This window comes from Pan troglodytes, chromosome 3 (assembly GCF_028858775.2).
Source record: "Pan troglodytes isolate AG18354 chromosome 3, NHGRI_mPanTro3-v2.0_pri, whole genome shotgun sequence".
Taxonomy (NCBI): Eukaryota; Metazoa; Chordata; class Mammalia; order Primates; family Hominidae; genus Pan; species Pan troglodytes.
In genome coordinates this window covers 118,099,556-118,120,092 of record NC_072401.2, presented here as the reverse complement: position 1 = coordinate 118,120,092, position 20,537 = coordinate 118,099,556, and the positions used below count along the sequence as shown (strand labels likewise).

At 35.4% G+C, this 20,537-nt stretch overlaps 1 long non-coding RNA gene across 1 annotated transcript in view; it reads right to left on the bottom strand.

Moving 5' to 3' along the window:
• Window positions 1-20,537, bottom strand: part of LOC107974381 (uncharacterized) — a 33,002-nt gene that overhangs the window by 4,922 nt on the left and 7,543 nt on the right. Inside the window, exon 2 of the long non-coding RNA XR_008547597.1 lies at window positions 1,925-2,084. This is a non-coding gene — a long non-coding RNA (uncharacterized LOC107974381). The remainder of the gene's footprint in view (window positions 1-1,924; window positions 2,085-20,537) is intronic.

Below are 20,537 nucleotides of genomic sequence, written 5' to 3'. Positions count from 1 at the left end.
TTTGTATGGACAAAATTCTTCAGTGCATTTGGATAAATATCAAGGAGTGTGGTTTCTGGATCACATGGTAAGACTATAATTATTTTGTAAGAAACCAAGAGTTTTTTTAGGGTAGATGTACCATTTTGCATTTCTACCTACAATGTGTGAGAAATCCCATTGCTCTGCATACTTGTTGGCATTTGGTGTTGTCAGTGTTTTTTATCTTGGCCATTCTAATAGATGTGCGATGGTATCTCATTGTTGCCTTAATTTGCAATTCTTTAATGACAGATGATGTTAAAAAAACAACTTTGCATGTACTTACTTGCCATATGCATATCTTCTTTGGTCAAGGATATGTTAAAGAAGTATTTGAGTCATATTTTAACCTGGCCTTTCATTTTCCTACTGCTGAATTTAAAGAGTTCTTTATATATTTTTGGTAACAGTTCTTTATCAGATGTGTCCCTTGAAAATAGTGTCCCCCCAACCTGTGTCTTGTATTTTCATTACCTTGACATTGTCTTATACAGAGCAAAGTTTTTAAATTTTAATTAAGCCAAGCTTATCAATTTTTTCCTTCATGTATTGTGCCATTGGTGTTGTGTCTAAAAAGTCATCACTATACCTCAGTTACCAAGTTTGCCCTTCTGTTATCTTCTAGGACTTTTAGTGTTTTGCATTTTACATTTAATTCTATTATATATTTAGAAATAATTTGTATGAAGGGTTTAAGGTCTGTGTATAGGTTCTTTTTTTGCACATATATGTCCAGTTGTTCTTCTACCATTTGTTGAAAAGAATATATTTTCTCCATTATATTGCCTTTGTCAAAGAGCAATTGAAGACAGTTACATGGATCTGTGTCTGGGCTCTCTATTCTCTTCCCTTGGTTGTCTCATTCCCACCTCTAAAGAAGTACATCTAACTGACATTAGGATAAGGATAAGGATAAGGATAAGGATAAATATGACAATAAGGAGCAGGAGTGGGAACAGCAGGAGAGAGAGAAGGAGGAGGAGGAGGAGAAGGATGAAGACCAATCTTAACTCCTTCCTGCTGACAGGGGGCGCTGTTTTAGGGAAAAGGCAGTTAGATCTCCCTCAGAGAACTATCTAAGGGTCCCCAGCAGAAAATGCCCTCTGTCCAAGACTTTGGTTGCATGACTGTTTGGAGTTTGATGGCCTGAAGGCAAGAAGAGATCAAACTAGTTATTAGAAAACGTGTCTCAAAACAAGAAAAGGAAGGGTAAAGACAGCTCAAAAATCCTGAGGCCTTTTACCGGTTTGCACAGGGAGAGGGAGGCCGAAATCCTGACTTGTCAAAAACTTTAACCTTTTGCTGGCATGTTGGGCTTCTGAGTTCCCTTTCCCTGTGCCCAATCGTAAGCCAACCAGTCTGAGTTTTGGGAAATTAACTCTTCCCTGTCTGGAGGATGCACCTGAGGGTAGTATGCTATAGTACAGAGACACAATTACCTACCAACAAAGAGAGGACAGAGGAGGAGAAATAAAAAAAGAAGACATTTTTTCAAAGCAGTCCTAGTAGTTCAGGATGCATTTGAAAGGGATACAGGGATGAATGGTTATTCATCTAGAAAAAGGGGAACAAGCATCCTTGGTTCCTTCACTTCCTAACAAATACCCAGGGTATGTGAGGGAGAGAAGGAAGAGCATCCTCTTTCCCTCTTCTGCCCTTGGATCCCTGAGCACCAGTGACCTTGGCAGGTGCCAGCCATTGGTGTCAAAGTGGCTTGCATCCATGAAACAGGGAGCACTTAGAGAATAAGAATGATCTACTCTCACCTATTCAAGTAGGGAATACCCCCTACGTTCAGTAGTTTTGAAGTTCCCTAGACCTCATTTATGCCATGGACACTAGTATGACCTTTAGCCATGAAACGGGAGGCTTGGTTTAATCAGCAGAAATTAGCCATGCTCACCTGTGCCATGCCTTTTAACCTCTGTTATCATCTTCCTCGGATCTTCCTCAGATAAATCCTATTAAAGCTGAGCCCAGCCATGGGTTTGTATCCTCAGGTATCTGTGAGTTGGGTGATCCTTTCCTCTTAAGGTCCCAAGACAAAGTTGGAGCTCCTGGGCCTGTTAGAAAGTGGCATTCTTTACTGACCACGGGTCAGAAATCCTGTGCAGGGACTGCATAGGCAAGGGTATTAGGCCAGATTTTTCCCAAGGGGCTTTTGTCAGCTCTGCAAGTCAAGCTCAATTCCTTAAAGTGAAGAACACCCTTCTAGTCTTGTTTATAAGCTTTGGTAAAACAACCAGTTTCTCCAATTATGTCCTGTTGCAAAGCAAAATGGATTCTTATTGCACTGATGCAAACAACTATATTGCTGTAAGTTGAGAAAACTCATAGATAGTTTTCAAATTCTATGGGAACCAGGCAGAGAGAAACAAAAATGCTCCAGATTTTATTCAAAGGTGTATACTATACTCAATTATCAAAGACTGTAAATAGTTCAAAATAAATTTCCTTGATTCTGAAAAACAAAACAAGGATTAGCAATATTCCAACCAAAATTTCAAAAGTTTACTTCAGTTTCCTGAGTTCATTCAATTAGCTCTTGTTTTGCTTTATATTTCTGAACCTTTTAGCTCTTCATGAGTCTTGTACATTTTTCCTTTATTCCAATATTACAAACTCCAAAGTTATCAGAAACCTGTATTTGAGAGCACCTTCAATGCTCCATAGCTTATTATAAATTATCTTTTGAGAAGGATTAAAATAAGACAACAGTTCTCTGTGAATAACAAAATGTCCAGGACAGTTACAGTTAGAAACACAATTGACAAAGACATTTGGCTATCCCTGCGGTTTACAATAACTTAACAAAACCTTAATTATCATTGATAGTATATGCTTAGACATTCGAATTTTAGAAATCCCATGCAATTTTGGAACAAATTAGTACTATTCAACAAAATATAAACTAAAAAAGATTGAATATCATTTTGGCAACCTCATGTAACTAAATATGACAAATAATTCTGTTTACCTCTTTTCTGCATGTTCCAAGGGCTTTCTGAACCATCCAAAAAGCCAGGCATCAGGAAAGACAATTTTGAAACTGAAGTTTGATTTGGGGAAGCCTGATAAATATGTTAAATATTTAAAATACTTGATGTTATGAAATAGAATTCCAGATTGCCATAATTTATTTATTTTGTCAAAGTGATGACTCAAAAACCTAAAAAGCAAAAAATCATTTATAATCCTTTATAAATTTTGCCAAAGAGCATATTAGTATCTTAAGAGTACCTTGTTGTGTTTTTATTTCAATGCTCAATTTACATAAAAACCATATAATACCCTTTTGCATTTAGTCAACATGTTTATACATGGAATTTTTGCAAGGCTAATTTTTACAATTCTTCTACCACTAGTTTGAACTTTTAGCTTTATCTTATCTAATTTAAGACAATTCTTTAACCCTTGGCAAGAATTTACATTTTTATGCCTTCTGACATGGTTTGGCTGTGTGCCTACCAAAATCTCATCTTGAATTCCCATGTGGCATGGGAGGGACCCAGTGGGAGGTAGTTCAGTCATGGGAGCAAGTCTTTCTCATGTTGTTCTCATGACAATGAGTAAATCTCATGAGATCTGACAGTTTTAAAAAAGGGCAGTTTCCCTGCCCTTTTTTTGTCTTTTGCTTTGTCTTTGTCTTTTGCTTTTGCTTTGTCTTTGTCTTTTGCTTTTGCTTTGTCTGCTGCAACCCATGTAAGACATGACTTGCTCCTTTTTGCCTTCCACCATGATTGTGAGGCTTCCCCAGCCAGGTGGAACTGTAAGTCTAATAAACTTCTTGCTTTGGTAAATTGCCCAGTCTCAGGTATGTCTTAATCAGTAGCTTGAAAATGAACTAATGCACTTCTTATAACCTTTTGCTAAGAAAACATTTTACTGTTCTTACACACCTTGCATGTAAATCTATTTCTAGTATCTCAGTTATCTGTCATAAGGGTAACCTTTAGCAATTTTTAACTTTAATGTAAAACCTGGTAAGTTGTTTTGATTATGTGTTAGGTGCAGCCAAGGTTTGACTCCTTCCAGCATTGGTAAGGGTGTGGTTAGTTCCATATGTTCCCCAGGCCTTACTAAGTTGAACCGTTCTCAAAAAGCAAAAAGCAATTTATAACCTCAAAACATTTAGCAAACCTTGCATCTGACCTGCATAATTTAGTTCACCTACTTACATTTTGATAACATCTGCATTTTACCAATAACCTTTAAGACTGTTTTTTATTTCCCAAGGATTAAAGTCATGTGAACTGAAAGGTACTATAGCTTTTATCTTCCCTTTTAAAAAGTACCTGATCCAAGTGCTTATCTTCCTTTAGGCCAATTAATCAGCACTCTTTTATAGACATCACATACAACATATACATAATGACACAGACAAGCAGAAGAAAGCCCAGTCACTGGGTGGAGCCCTTTAAGGAACAGGGCTAGGAAAACATGCAGATATCAAACCAGAGAGGACTCATTTCCTAAGCCAGGATTGAATCCAGGCCATGTGGAAGCTAAACAAAGCCTTGCCACAGGGTTACAGGCCATGCCCCTAGGACATAAAACAAGATGGAGGCCTGAAGCAGAGTTTTCTGGGGACCATACAAAAAGACATGCAAAGCACACCAGAGTGGCTACAGCTTAAGACTAGCCTCACAAATCCTTTTTCACAAAACTCTACGGAGAATATAAACAGTGATCCTTATCATTCCTAGCCCAGTAAAACATCTTCCGGAAAAAAAAAAAAAAAAAAAAAAAAAAAAAAAAAAAGATCATTTAAAAGTCAACTTCTGACCCAGTAAAAGAAAGGAAAGAAAAAAAAAATCTATTAAAAAAAAAAAAAAAACACAGTTTAAAAATGCTGCCTGGGGAAGAACCTCTTATTCTTACCCAAATGATTTCTCTAACCTGGAGAGAAGCTTAATTGCTGTGGGACAAAGTTGGATTCCCTGGCAGGGGTGGTGGGGTACAAGGAGGGGAATGCGCATAAGTGCATGGCAGGGAATGCCACCCAGCCTGCTGTTGGGCACCCTTGAGCCATGCATTCTAGCCCTGGCCAGGAGGGGAGCAAGGAGCTGCCATTTCCCAGTCTGTCCCACGCGCAGCTGCAGCCCTTGGGGCACAGTTTTTTCTACCTTCAGATGTCTGAGGAGAAAAAGGCTTAGAAGCAAAAGTAAAAAGGTTTTCTTTTTTTTTTTTTTTTTTTGCAGCTCGCTTACCTTCTCTCATGCCCCATGTCTGGACTCCAAAAAATGTTGTAGGACTTTCTCCTTAGTTCAGCAGCTAAAGATGAAATTCTTGTCACACTACCATGAAAGATTAGGCTTGTAGACACTTTGAAGGATGAGAAGGGCAGGTTTTATTTGATGAAAAGGTTTAAAAAAAAAAAGGAAACAGGGACACTCATCAAAGCAAGAGTCCTGCTAGCTGGCTTCCCATCTCATAGATTAAATCCCTGGTTACCACTCAGGAACAGGAAGGTCCAGGCTCCTTTCCCCAGCTAATGATGCAAACTTCCATGGCTCCACCCTGCTCTCCCAGTGCGCAGGCCAGTTGGAGGTTCTCTGGGGACCCCTTTATAGTTAGCTGTCTCAATTACACACCGATTAGAATGGTAAAATTCTAGAATCCTGACAGCATTGAATAGTGGCAAGAATGTGGGGCAACAGGAGCTCTCATTCATTGCAAGTAGCAAGGCTAAATGGCACAGCACAGCGACTGCCCCCACTCCCGCAAAATTTGTTGGTTTCTTACAAAAATAAGCATACTCTTATCATATAATTAAGCAACCACAGTCTTTGATATTTATCCAAGTGAGCTGAAAACTTAGGTTCATACAGACTCTTACACATGGATGTTTATAGTGGGTTCATTCGTAATTGCTAAACTTGGAAGCAACCAAAATGTCCTTCAGTAGTTAAACAGATAAATAAAATATGGTATGTCCAGACAATGGAAGGCTATTCACTGCTAAAGAAATGAGCTATCATTGTATTTTAAAAATTGATGAAACATAAATGCATATCACTAATCTAAATAAGCTTATCTCAAAGTTTATCTGGAATCACACTGTATGTATGATTCCAACTGTATAGCATTCTGGAAAAACCAGTGCTATGGAGACATTAAAAAGATCAGTGATAGCAAGGGTTTAGTGCAAAGGAAGAGATAAATAGGCAGAGTACAGAAGATTTTTATGGCTTTGAAACTAGTCTGGATGATACTTATGGTGAATGTACATCATTACATGTTTGTTGAAACCCATAGGATGTACACCAAGAATTAACCCTTAATAAACTATGGAGTTTGGATGATAATGATGAATTAATGTAGGTTCATCAGTTGTAACAAATGTACCACTCTGATGGGGTATGTTAATAATGGGGAAGGCTGTGCATGTGTGGGGGTACGGTATAATGGGAAATCTCTGTACCATTCACTCAATTTGCTGTGAACCTAAAACTGTTCTAAAAATGAAGAAAAAATAAATTATTTTTTCTCCCAATTGCTGAGAATGTTTTTGTATGTCATAGGTCTTCAATTAATGTTTGATAAGTAAATAAAACAAAATCGAATAAGGCATTCTTGTTTTTCTATATGTGGAATATTGGTGTTTTCATAGAAGACAAAGAGAAGCAAAATTTCTTTGCCTGTAACTCTTATGTTTGGGGAAAATCAGGCCAATATAGATAATAGATGGTGATTTTTATAACTCCACATGAATCGCTGGTGGAAAAATGTAAGGGATGTGGCCTAACAGAACCACTGGGTAGAAACGTGCAGTGCTTCTCTGACTACGCACCTCTCTTAAAAATAATAAAAATGGAAACTAATGAAAAGAAAAGGACGTTTGTGTAAATAGGACATCATTTTTGCTTTCCTCTCTTGAAACATGTTAATATGACTAAGAGAAACCTTAGTTCTTTATAATTCCAGGGTGGCTCATCCTGAAAGAAATAACACTGAAGGAAATCAAGATAGGAGGAAAAGCAGTATATAATTTAACTTGATTTATTTTTCTATCCTTTTCATTTATTAAAGAACAAATACACATTCAACTTGCAAATACTCATATTATACTCTTAATAAAAATCGAATTTTTCCTGTAGGAGAATAATTGAATGAGAGAAAATATGGAAATATCTGATGTGCCAGATATCCATCCCATTTATTCCTGCAAGTCAAAAGACTGTTGTTTTTTTTTGCCAGAAATACTATGTTGAGACCAAGTACATTATTAATGATTAGTTAAAAATAATTGTACAGCAATGGTTTCCCTGCCAAATACCATTCTCTGCTTTGCTATATGAATTACCTCAAATATTTTCCACTTGCTAAAACATAGAACTCTTTTCTTACAAAGTTTGGAAGTAAATTTTAAAGACAGTGAATGGAATTGCGCACGCGTGCACGCGCGCGCACACACACACACACACACACATACACACACACTCAGAGTGGAAAGTCCTGAATAAAAATGTTAGTCATTGTGATGAAACCTGACTTTCATGTTCAACTGTATATAGAAGCAATGGATGATATGACCCTAGGTGATTGCTAAAGCGGGAGGTCATTGGTCATTTCAGGTGAGCAAAATCATTGATTTGATAACTATTTCTTACGTAATGAATGTCTAATTCCCAATTCTCTGATAGCTTCACCACATCTCTCATTTCTTTCAGAATATGAAGCAAGAGATGATAATGTGTCAATTTCTAATGCAACAAGCAGATATTGCAGCTCAGCCTCTTTTACGTAAGAATCACAATATTGCATTGGTTCTAACTTCTCCATGAGGTTACTGATTTTATGTTACTAGCCAGACAGGTGAGCTCAGTGCTCTAAGAGAGGCTTTTGTTTTTTTGTTTTATTGTTTTTCCTGTACAGCTAAAATTAAAACTAGTATCCAAGTACAACTACTGTTCTACCAAATGGTTTATATACATACCTAGTTTTAACGTGAGGATAAAAATCTTATGCTGAGCATTATTGACTAATAAATATCAGGATTTGGTTCCAAATAAACTCAACTTCACATGCCCATAACTCTTTGGTATTCACTTTTTTTTTCAATTTTACTTTAAGTTCCCGGATACATGTGCAGAGTGTGCAGGTTTGTTACATAGGTATACATGTGCCATGGTGGTTTGCTGAACCTAAAAACCCATCATCTAGGTTTTCAGCCTTGCATGGATTAGGTATTTGTCCTAATTCTCTCCCGCCCATTGCCTTCCACCCCCTGAAAAGCCCTGGTGTGTATTGTTCCCCTCCCTGTGTTCGTGCGTTCTCATAGTTCTACTCCCGCTTATGATTGAGAACATGCAGTGTTTGGTTTTCTGTTCCTGTGTTAGTTTGCTGAGGATGATGGCTTCCAGCTTCATCCATGTCCCTGCAAAGGACATGATCTCATTCTTTTTTATGACTGCATAGTATTCCATGGTGTATATGTACCACATTTTCTTGAACCAGTCTATCATTGACGAGCATTTGGGTTGATTCCATGACTTTGCTAATAGTGCTGCAATAAACAAAACTGTGCATGTCTTTATAGTGGAATGATTTATATTCCTTTGGGTATATACCCAGTAATGAGATTGCTGGGTCAAATGGTATTTCTGGTTCTAGATCTTTGAGGAATCACCACACCATCTTCCACAATAGTTGAACTAATTTACAATCCCATCAAAAGCATAAAAGCTTTCCTATTTCTCCACAGCATCACCAGCATCTATTGTTCCCATACTTTTTAATAATCACCATTCTTACTGGTGTGAGATGGTATCTCATTGTGGCTTTTATCTGCCTTTCTCTAATGATCAGTTATGATGAGCTTTTTTTTTCAATCTGTTTGTTGGCCACGTGAATGTTTTCTTTTGAGAAGTGTCTGTTCATATCCTTTGCCCACTTTTTGATGAGGTTGTTTTTTTTTTCTTGTAAATTTGTTTAAATTCCTTGTAAATTCTGGATATTAGACCTTTGTCAGATGAATAGATTGAAAAAATTTCCTCCTATTCTGTAGTTTGCCTGTTCACTCTAATGTCAGTTTCATTTGCTGTACAGGAGCTCTTTCATTTAATTAGATGCCAATGGGTCAATTTTGGCTTTTGTTGCAATTGCTTTTGGTATTTTAGTTATGAAGTTTTGCCCATGCCTATAACCTGAATGGTATTCCCTAGGTTTTCTTCTAGGGTTTTTATGGTTTTGGGTTTTACATTTAAGTCTTTAATTCATCTTGAGTTAATTTTTATATAAGGTGTAAGGAAGGGGCCCAATTTCAGTTTTCTGCATATGGCAACCCAGTTTTCCCAGTGCCACTTATCAAATAGGGAATCCTTTCCCCATTGCTTGTTTTTGTCAGGTTTGTAGAGAAGATCATATTGTTGTAGATGTGGTGGTGTTATTTCTGAGGTCTGTGTTTGTTCCATTGGTCTATATGTCTGTTTTGGTAGCAGTACCATGCTGTTTTGATTACTGTAGCCTTGTACTATAGTTTGATGTCAGGTAGTGTCACTCCTCTAGCTTTGTTCTTTTTGCTTTGGATTGTCTTGGCTATATGGGCTCATTTTTGGTTTGATATGAAATTTAAAGTAGTGATCTTCTAATTCTGTGAAGAAAGTCAGTGGTAGTTCAATGGGAATAGCATTGAATCTATGTATTACATTTGGCGGTATGGCCATTTTCATGATACTGATTCTCCCTATCCATGATCATGGAATGTTTTTCAATTTGTTTGTGTCCTCCCTTATTTCCTTAATCAGTAGCTTGTAATTCTCCTTGAAGAGGTCCTTCACATCCCTTGTATGCTTTGTTCCTAGATATTTTATTCTCTTTGTAGCAGTTGTGAAAGGAAGTTCACTCATGATATGGCTCTCTGCTTGTCTATTGTTGGTGTATAGAAATTCTTGTGACTTTTGCATGTTGATTTTGTATCCTGAGACTTTACTGAAGTTGCTTATAAGCTTAAGGAGTTTTTGGGCTCAGATGCTATGGTTTTCTAAACACAGAATCACATCAAATGCAAACAGAGACAATTTGATCTCATCTCTTCCTATTTGAATACCATTTATTTCTTTCTCTTGCCTGATTGTCCTGGCCAGAAATTCCCAAACATTGTTGAATGGGAGTGGTGAGAGAGAGGATCTTTATCTTGTGCCGGTTTTCAAAGGGAATGCTTCCAGCTTTTGCCCAATCAGTATGATATTGACTATGGGCTTGTCATAAATAGCTTTTATTTTATTGAGATATGTTCCATCAATACCTTGTTTATTGAGAGTTTTTAACAAGAAGCGATGTTGAATTTAATCAAAGGCTTTTTATGTGTCTATTAAGATAATTATGCAGTTTTTGTCATTGGTTTTGTTTAAGTGATGGATTACCTTTATTGATTTGCATATGTAGAACCAACCTTGCATCCCAGAGATGAAGCCTACTTGATCATGGTGGATAAACTTTTTGATGTGCTGCTGGATTCAATTTGCTAGTATTTTTTGAGGATTTTCACATTGATATTCATCAGGGATATTGGTCTAAAGTTTTCTCTTTTTGTTGTGTCTCTGCCAGGTTTTGGTATCAAGAAGATGCTGGCCTCATAAAATGAGTTAGGGAAAAGTCTCTATCAATTTTTTGGAATAGTTTCAGAAGGAATGGTACCAGCTCCTCTTTGTACCTCTAGAATTTGGCTGTGAATCTGTCTGGTCCTGGGAATTTTTTTATTGGTAGGCCAGTAATTACTGTCTCAATTTCAGAACTTGCTATTGGTCTATTCAGGGATTTGACTTCTTCCTGGTTTAGTCTTTGGATGGTATATGTGTCCAGGAATTTATCCATTTCTTCAGGTTTTCTAGTTTATTTGCATAGAGGTGTTTATAGTATTCTCTGATGGTATTTTGTATTTCTGTGGGATCAGTGATGATATACCCTTTATTATTTTTTATTGTGTCTTTTTTATTTTTCTGTCTTTCTTTATTGTGTCTTTTTGATTTTTCTGTCTTTCTTCTTTATTAGTCTAGCTAGTGATCTATCTATTTTTTACATTTTTTTCAAAGAACCAGCCCCTGGATTCATTGATTTTTTTAAGGATTTTTCATGTCTCTATCTCCTTCAGTTTTGCTCTGATCTTAGTTATTTCTTGTCTTCTGCTAGCTTTTGCATGTGTTTGCTCTTGCTTCTCTAGTTCTTTTAATTGTTATGTTAGGGTGTTGATTTGAGATCTTTCCAGCTTTCTGATGTGGCCAATTAGTGCTATAAATTTCCCTCTAACACTACTTCAGCTGTGTCCCAGAGATTCTGGTACATTGTCTCTTTGTTCTTATTGGTTTCAAAGAACTTCTTGATTTCTGTCTTAATGCTATTATTACCCGGGAGTCTTTACACATGAGATAGGTCTCCTCAATTCAGCACATCGATAGGTCTTGACTCTGTCCAATTTTCCAGGCTGTGTCTTTTAACTGGGGCATTTAGCCCATTTACATTAAGGTTAATATTGTTATGTGTGAATTTGATTCTGTCATCATGATGCTAGCTGGTTATTTTGCACATTAGTTGATGCAGTTTCTTCATAGCGTCATTGGTCTTTATATTTTGGTGTGTTTTTGCAGTGGCTGGTACTGGTTTTTCCTTTCCATATTTAATGCTTCCTTTAGGAGCTATTGTAAGGCACGCCTGGTGGTGACAAGATCTCTCAGCATTTGCCTGTCTGGAAAGGATTTTATATCTCCTTCATTTATGAAGCATTGTTTGGCTGGATATAAAATTCGGTTTGAAAATTACTTTACTTAAGAATGTTGAATATTGGTCTCCATTCTCTTCTGACTTGTAGGATTTCTGCTGGGAGATCCAGTGGCATAGGTTACTATGTATCAAAGAAAGTAAAATCTTATTGAAAGTGAAGCTGACAGGTTGCTCTTTAATTGACTAACTAATGAGGCATATTTTCTTGGTGAGAGAGAAAATTTAGAAAGAATCTTAAATATTTAAATCACTGACAAGCCAACAACAAATGTTGTGTTACGTTAGTGCAACTAATTTAATTTGTTTTTTGCAATTAAAGAGAATTTCTTCTACTGCACAAAAAGTTTTAGATCACCAGCTTTACTTTTTTTTTTGTAGTCCAGTAGCCCTTATTTAGCACTTTTTGTCTATCCATGCACTTTTAAGTTAATTCATTAATAGAAAGTGGACACAATATATGTAACAAATGAATTGGAGGCAAAGAAGCAGCTGATTGTATAACACACATTATGTAACCTGTTAATAAGTGAAGGGAAGTTAATTGCATGTGATGGAATTAGACTAGCAATAGTATGATTTCAGAGGTATTGGTGAAGGTATGACATTAATTCTGGGAGGTGGAGATACATGTAGGTATCATCTGGTTTCTAGCACTGATGCAGAACTATGCTCTCACACATTTTCTAGAATTCATTTCAACATTTATTTCTCCATTTAAAAGAGTGAATTTTACTATTGTGCTGGCTTATTTAACTTGAAATTCAGTTGAAAGAAGTAAGACTCCTTCGATATTGAATGGTTTTCTTTCCTCTCAAAATTGATTTTCAGAAATGGGAAACGGAAAAATAGCCAACAACAACTCATAACTAAAAAAAACTATAATGAAATAATTTTGAAGTTTGTATGACATGGCAGCCCAATGTTTTTCATTGTCTTCTTGCTTCATGGGCAACTAGTCACAGGCCCATTAGCATATAAAAACAATATTGATATGCATTGCTACATAGTTTTCTCTACAGTTATGTGTCATATGCATAAATTCACTCATGTATACTGACATCATTTGAATATTAATGTTAAATGTAGATGCTCATTTTCAATTGTAATGTGGGTTAATATTTTGTAAATCTATTTTCTCAGATATTAATGAATTTTATACAAAACTTAGTGTTCTTTGGCAAATGTGTGAACTTAGTTGTAATTGCTGAAATCTGCTCAAATATCTTATTTGAAAAAGTTTGCATGTGCTTTTTTTCTCCTTTTTTTGTTTTTACAGAAAAATAGCTTACCTGCTGTCTATTTTGGGTTTGATTTTAAAGTAGTTTCCTCTCCTGAAAATGATATTTTAGTCATAGATAATAACGTAAATGAGCTACAAGTTCACTTCTAGTTCACCAGTCTTAGCTTCTGTTTGTAACTGTCCTTTTGCAAATGAGAAATTGAAATATTGGTAGTGATAATAGAAATGACAATGACAGCTAAACAATTCTGAATGTTCACTCTTGGTCATCTGTGTCACTATGCTATTTACATATATTAAATAATATTTAAAATGACTAGATAAAGGAGGCATTATTATTTGACAAATTTTACAGATGAAACGGAGGTTTGAAAAGTCAGGCTTCATAGATTTAGAATTGAGACAGTTCAGATGCTTAATCTACCATTCAACCTCTGGACACAAGTTTTATGTTGCAAAATGGAAATCATAATGACTGTGTCATAAAGTCATTGCAATGATAAAATATATTTTGTGACTGGTGAAGGATAAACATTTAATAAAGGGTTATTTTTATTATAGAGTATAAACCTTCTATCCATGATTTTGAACTTATTTTCTTCCATCTTCAGAACCTGGCTCTATTATTTCTGTCTCCTTTCATTTAAATCAGCAAATTTGGTCTATCCACTGGAATTTCTATTTTACAAATTTATTTTCATCTACTTTATAGTAAAACAAAAAAATATGTATTCTCAAAGCAACCCTGAATATTGCTCCACACCTCAAGTTATTCCACTTTTTCTTAACTACTAAATTATTAGGGTATCTTACCAAAGTAATTTACAATAATAGATAACACTTTCTCACTACCCATTCACTGAAGAAGTGCATTGCAGTTATCAAAATAATACATGTGTTAAACTTAAATGATACTAAGAGCATAAGATCAATACTAATATTGATTAAAACAAAAATCTTCAGCCAGCCCACTCCAAGCTCCAGCCAGTGGAGGTCTGTGCCACACAGGTAAACTCATTTAAATTATTTACTGATTTATTCTTGTATTTACTGCCATTTTGCCAAATAATATAATGCTATTATTGATTATGTCTCATAAATAATTATCTATTTATTTCATACTGTTTTATGAGTACACTGTTGTCTAATTCTACCCCATGCACAGTCATTTTTACCTTCCTTCATTTTCTCAATATATTAAAAGACACTGAAAAAGCCTTTACATCCCAGTTAAAAAACAGAAACAAAAACAAATAATCAATCTGCTTTATCTCCTTTTGAAGCTGCTTCCATCTGTCCTGGGTGAACTCTAACCAGCTGCACATCCCGAGACGGAGGCATTTCCTCACCAACATCCATCTTCTAGTCTTCATCCTCTGGTGTTGGGTTCCTAGTTTTCTGTATTTTATGTCTTTGTAATTTAAACTTACTTTCCCTTTTGTAGGATGCTTAGCCTGCAGTAGTTTCTTGAGAAAGCCTACATGGAAAGTAAGGTTTTTGTAAAGCCCTGCAAAGAGAAAAATAATTGTTGTCTCAATCGTGGTCGTCTCTTCGTTATGGAGTTCTAAATTGATAATTGATTGTTATCAGCATTCTGAAGGCATAAACTAATGATGTTATGTCTCAGTATTAATCTTAAGTAGTCTGGAAATATTCCATTCCATTGCATGAAATCTGGTTTTTGTTTTTTCTCTTTGCTGCTTTTACAATTATTTTCTTTATTCCCATTGTTTCTAAAATTTTAGAATTATAGTCTTTGAATGAATCACCTTTTTATTTGTGATAATAGACACTTGGTGGAATCTTTTAATTTGGGCACAAATATTAATGATTTGGGATTTTAAAAAATAATATTCTCCTATTTATTTTATCTGCTCACATTTTCACACTTTCTTTTTTTCCTTTTTTTTTTTTTTTTTTTTTGAGACAGAGTCTTGCTCTGTCACCCAGGTTAGAGTACAGTGGCACAATCTCAGCTCACTGCAGCCTCCGCTTCCCAGGTTCAAGTGATTCTACTGCTTTAGCCTCCCGAGAAGCTAGAATTACAAGCGTGTGCCACCATATCCTGCTATTTTTTTATTATTATTTTTAGAAGAGAAGGGTTTTCACCATGTTGGCCAGACTGATCTCGAACTCCTGACCTCAAGTGATCCACCTGCCTCAGTCTCCCAAAGTGCTGGGATTACAGGCATGAGCCACCGCGCCTGGATATGCTCACACTTCCTAAAATACATATAGTTGGAAATTGGATTTCCTACTATAATAGTTTATTTTTCTTTTCTATTTTCTATTTCTTCCTTTCCCCTTTTTACTTCCTAGGAGATATCTCAACATCATTATGTTGTAGGCTTTCATAAAATGTCTATTACTCCTTGGCTGTTGATTCACAATTTAGATTGAAACATTAAAAGCTTAGTGGGACTCTATGTTTATTTATGTGTATAGATGGATGAAAGGGCTTGTTGAACGATGGACTTCTTTCATAATGAAGTTCTATTGTGGAACACCAAATTGTTTATTAGTGTAGTTTTTGTTATGGTTATTTTTTATTTTTTGTTTTTTCACTTGTTTGTTTGTTTTTAATCTTTTTAAGCCAGTCAGTTTCTACAGAGATGAATTTTCAAATCTCTGGCCTGGTTCTATGTATCTGTATGCATTATTACTGATTTTTGGAGAAAAAGAGTCAGAGCTGTAATATATAATGTGTAGTTTTATGTCCTTTCTGATGGTCACGACAGTTTTTGCCCTCACTCTCGCCCTCAGCACTCAACACTGCTATCTCCAGTGTTCTTGAAACTAGGATTACTTTAACTCAGTTTTTCCTGAGAACAACATTCCTCAATCACCTTTCCAAGAAGGGATATTCATATATCTATATGGTTTGGAAAGGGTATTTGGATAATAACTCCTCCTTCAGTAAAATGTTAACAACTAAATCTTAAGCCCATCTTCTTGAGGTACTTGGCATTTCCATTCCAGGAAACATCCAGTGGGTTTCTGTTGCACAGACATCTTGCTTCTTCATGTCATCCTCCTATGCAGGCACTTAACTCTCAGCTTTCTCTGTGCTATAGGTAATTACCCCTCATCTTTCTTTCTGTCTCTGGAAAACTTGTTACACTTCTCACCCACTGTCATCTCCTCTCTAGTATTCTATGTAGTTTTAGGTTTATACATTTATATTTTATCACTGTCATTTCAAATTATGAGAAGAATCAGAGAAAAGTACATGTTCCAATTTTCATGCTTAATGATTCCCCTCAATTCTTGACCATTGTCTTCATGAAATCTCCCTTTGCTGTCTCACACAAGGCCTATTGATGACCAAGTCTAATGATCTCATTTAAGCTTGTTTCTCCTCAAATTAATTATATTTGCCAAATTTTCATTTATTTCCTGAAAGTCTTCCCCCCACCCCTTGGTTTTCATGGTGATATTCTCTATGTTTTTCTTAAAAATCTGCTTCTCTCCAATTACATCTTAAATTTGTTGACAGGGCAGGAATAGAAAGACTTTAGCATATTTGTAATCCCAATGTATCTATGCTGTATTATTAAATCTCCATGAGGGTTTGGCATTGCTACTCTTTAAAACCAGCCCAATCCTCCAAGGAGAGGTAATTATTGATCTATATGCACTGTTCCTTGGGTTCTAGTTGATAAAATTTAAAGATAAACTTTATAGTAATCCTTTCTATAGTTATCTCATTTCTATGATTCCAAAATAATTCTACCTCATTTGTAATGTTTCTGACAGTGAGACAATTTTCCAATTCAGTAACATTCATACTTCTGGATTAGAAAAGAATAAATCAACCCATTTTCTTTAATGAGAGCAAAACTTTGAAACTGTCCTGAGGTAGAAAGAAGAAATTCCAGGCCATTACAATATCATAAGAATAACATAATAACTATAAAATGTGAATTAGGAAATAACAAAAAATTTGAATACCTAGACAACTCTGTCTACTGTTTCAGAAAAAAAATGTTTGGTGATATTTGCCTCAAAATTTTCATTCTCTCAATTATTGTCATTGTTAGTAAATTTAAATATCTGTGGAGAGTGGACATAAAACAAGCTAAATTAACCTAAGAAACATAAACCAACTTTTGAATCAAAATTGCTTTGCTATGTCTGTAAAATTGTGTATTTGTCTGACAATTTTTTGTAAATACATGTTTAAAACATAAAAAACCTTTTATAAATATGTCCATTTCAATTAATTTATTCTTATATCATCTGAAATATGCAATATTTGATAGATGTTAAATTACAGATACAACGTGCATTTAAGACATTTAAGACTTCCACTTATATATTTTAAATAACTACATCATACCTAACCTGAACAGTACATAGAATAATGTGTTTCACAGAAAATGTATGATAGTGTTATAAGTTCATAATACTAACTGGTAATTGCTTTTTTTGCTGTAAAAGTAAATAAAAATGTATGACTAAGCTATGGTTATTTAAGGAATAATGCAGTGTTTTTTATCATGTGACTGTTTTTAGAATTTGTTGTAAATGTAAACATACGTCAGATTTTTAAAGGTAGTTACAGAACTACACTCATTATGTGGATGCATTTGATATAAGCTGTAACATACAGCTTGATTATTAGAGAGAATTATTTGGCATTTTGTTTTCAGAACGGATTTATTTGACCAGAGAAATAGTTTCTGTGTTGGATTGTCTTCTTTTGCTGGTGGGGTTATATTACCTGCAAAGAGATAAGAAAAATGCAGAAATATCTCTTTCTGTCCATTTAAGTCACATCAAGTACAAGAACATTTTGTAACTGTAGAGGTACATTTTTTTTTACCATGTGAACAAATAAAATAAATGTTTTAGACAAATTCATATTTATGTAAGCTCCTTGGAAATATTACTATCGCAGCCTTCATAGAAGGCCTGCAATTTGTTATATTTCTAATACATGAATCATGGTTTAGTTTATGGTTTGATACTTGTTATGGATAAAATGCATTTTTTTCGAAACAGAAAAGCTTTTTTATATGGAGTGTGTTTAGATGTCATGGTAGATAGATCGATGTCAAAGCCTGTTCACATACCTATTATCCATGAAGGAGAAAAGAAAAGAAGAAATCTCTGGCTGGCCATTACTTTTCATTTCTTTTTTTCAACTATTTTTCTACATCTTCTTTTCTTTTTCAGTCTCTATTTCAGCTCCTTATCTTCTTACTCTGGAGTCCAACTGTCCATCCCTGTCCCTGAAATGTCATCTCTGAAGCCTCTTTTAATTGGCCCCCGGGACCCCAAGATATCAGAGCTGCCACCTCTTCATCTCATGATTCCTCTCTCAGCTTTCAGAAATAGTAGCAAGTCCTTTATGCCCTATTCCTGATGATTTTCCACATTCTGTGGTCTGATAGATGACTCCACAACTTCTGCAGACCTGTTCTCACCAAGGTCACCAGTGACTTCTAGCTGAGATATGCAGGGACTCTCTCTCTCTCTCTCTCTCTCCCCCTCCCTCGTTCCCTCCCTCTCTCTTTCTGTCTGTAACATTTGGTGACATTAATTATTTTCTTTGGAAACTCTATAATATCATACTAGTCTATTATTCTTTCCTAATTCTGTACCTAAATCATCAAATGCCACTTTTCAGTCAACTCTCCTGCTGGGATACACTCTTTATGGATTGGCATTCACTAAGTTACTGCTTTAGTCCCTCTTTTTTCTTTTTGTATACATTTCTTTCATTCTCCTTCATTCTCCTAGTTGTTCACAAATATTTCTTAAATTGCTACATTATTTTATGTACTTAGTTATGGTAGATAAAAATATGGCATTGCCTTCAAGGGGTCATAGTCTAATGAAGAAGGCAAACAATACAAAGATACAATATTGTGTGATAAGTGTTAGCATTATGCATGTATATCCAGGAGGATTTATTTAAATTGTGTTCCAGTTAACTCAATAAGAGTGACATCTGGGCCTAAGTTCAAAGAGTAGAGAAATAAATTACCAAATGAAACAGAATTAGAGTGACTGGATACTAGAGGAAAGCATTATACAAAGGTTGGTTGTACATGTGTAAATAACAGGATACTTTTTGTAACTACAAGTGGATTAATATTATTATACCATTGACCACATGTAAGAGTGATGTGAGAGATAAAAATTTAAGAGATAGGAAAAGATTAGAATATAAAAGTCCATTTATGCCATCACAAATAGTTTGGATTTTATCCCAGCGATGATTAATAACAACCTAACATTTTCAGGGTCAGCACTGATATTAGCTGATATTAAGTTATTGTTCTGGAGGGTATATTCTTTTTTTTTTTTTTTTGAGATGAAGTCTCACTCCGTTGCCCAGGCTGGAGTGCACTGGCACAATCTTGGCTCACTGCAATCTCCTCCTCCCAAGCTGAGACTAGATTTAGAAAGGCCAGCTTGAACTATTTCCATAGCCCAACCTGAAAAACGGCAGTGCGAGCAAACATAGAGTGGGGGCAATGGATTAAGGAAGACAGAATTTTCCAGGATTAACTGACCAGATTGTTCAGTGAGGAAATGTTCTAAAATAATTTCCAGATGTCTTATTTTGCAAGTAGTAAGAAAATGCTGCATTCGTTGGCAAATTAAAAACAGAACACAACGACTATGGCAGGTGTGTATGTGTGTGTGTGTGTACGTTTGTGTGTGTTTCTCCTATTATTTTCCTTTGGTTCTCCACATATGGTCAAAGGTATTATGTATAGAGTGAATAAACTCCTTGTCTCTCACGAGTGATGAATCGGGAGTACCAATTGTATTTATTTTGCATGTATCTTTAAATACTTCATGCCAAGGACTATCAGTATTCTCCACACTATTAGAAATAGAGTCCTTAGCATTTTTGAGGTCTGATTATATTAAGCAGCCAACTCCAGAAACCCCCAAACCAACAAAAGAATGCCATCCTTAACATTCTGTTTCTCTAGAACCACTCTGGTTCCAACATCTGTATTAATCAGGGTTCTCTACAGGGACAGAACTAATGGAATACATATATATATGAGTTTATTAATCTAGCATTAACTCACATGATCACAAGGTCCCCCAACAGGCTGTCTGCAGGCTGAGCAGCAAAGACAGCCAGTCCGAGTTCCAAAACTGAAGAACTTGGAGTCTGATTTTTGAGGGCAGGAAGCATCCAGCACGAGAGAAAGATGTAGACTGGGAGACTAAGCCAGGCTCTCTTTATACATTTCTCTGCCTGCTGAGCACTAAAAGTGACTAATTTGTCACTTTGATCTTACATGAAAATTCTCCTACACTAAAAATTTCTATTTATTTGCCTTCTACAAAATTACATTAAAAGTTATTCAAAAATAAGTCAAGAGGATTAACAGTAATTTTAAAGATACTTTGATTACAGAGTCACCTTTAGAACTGATTCTCAATTTTTATGACTCTAAACTGAATTTCACTAAAATAATTTTAGTTATTATTTTTGCTCGTTGTTTGTGTAAAATTGTGACTCTCTATGATTTTGCATAAAATTAGTCTTAGTTATTAGCATTTGAATTTTAATTTCATTAAA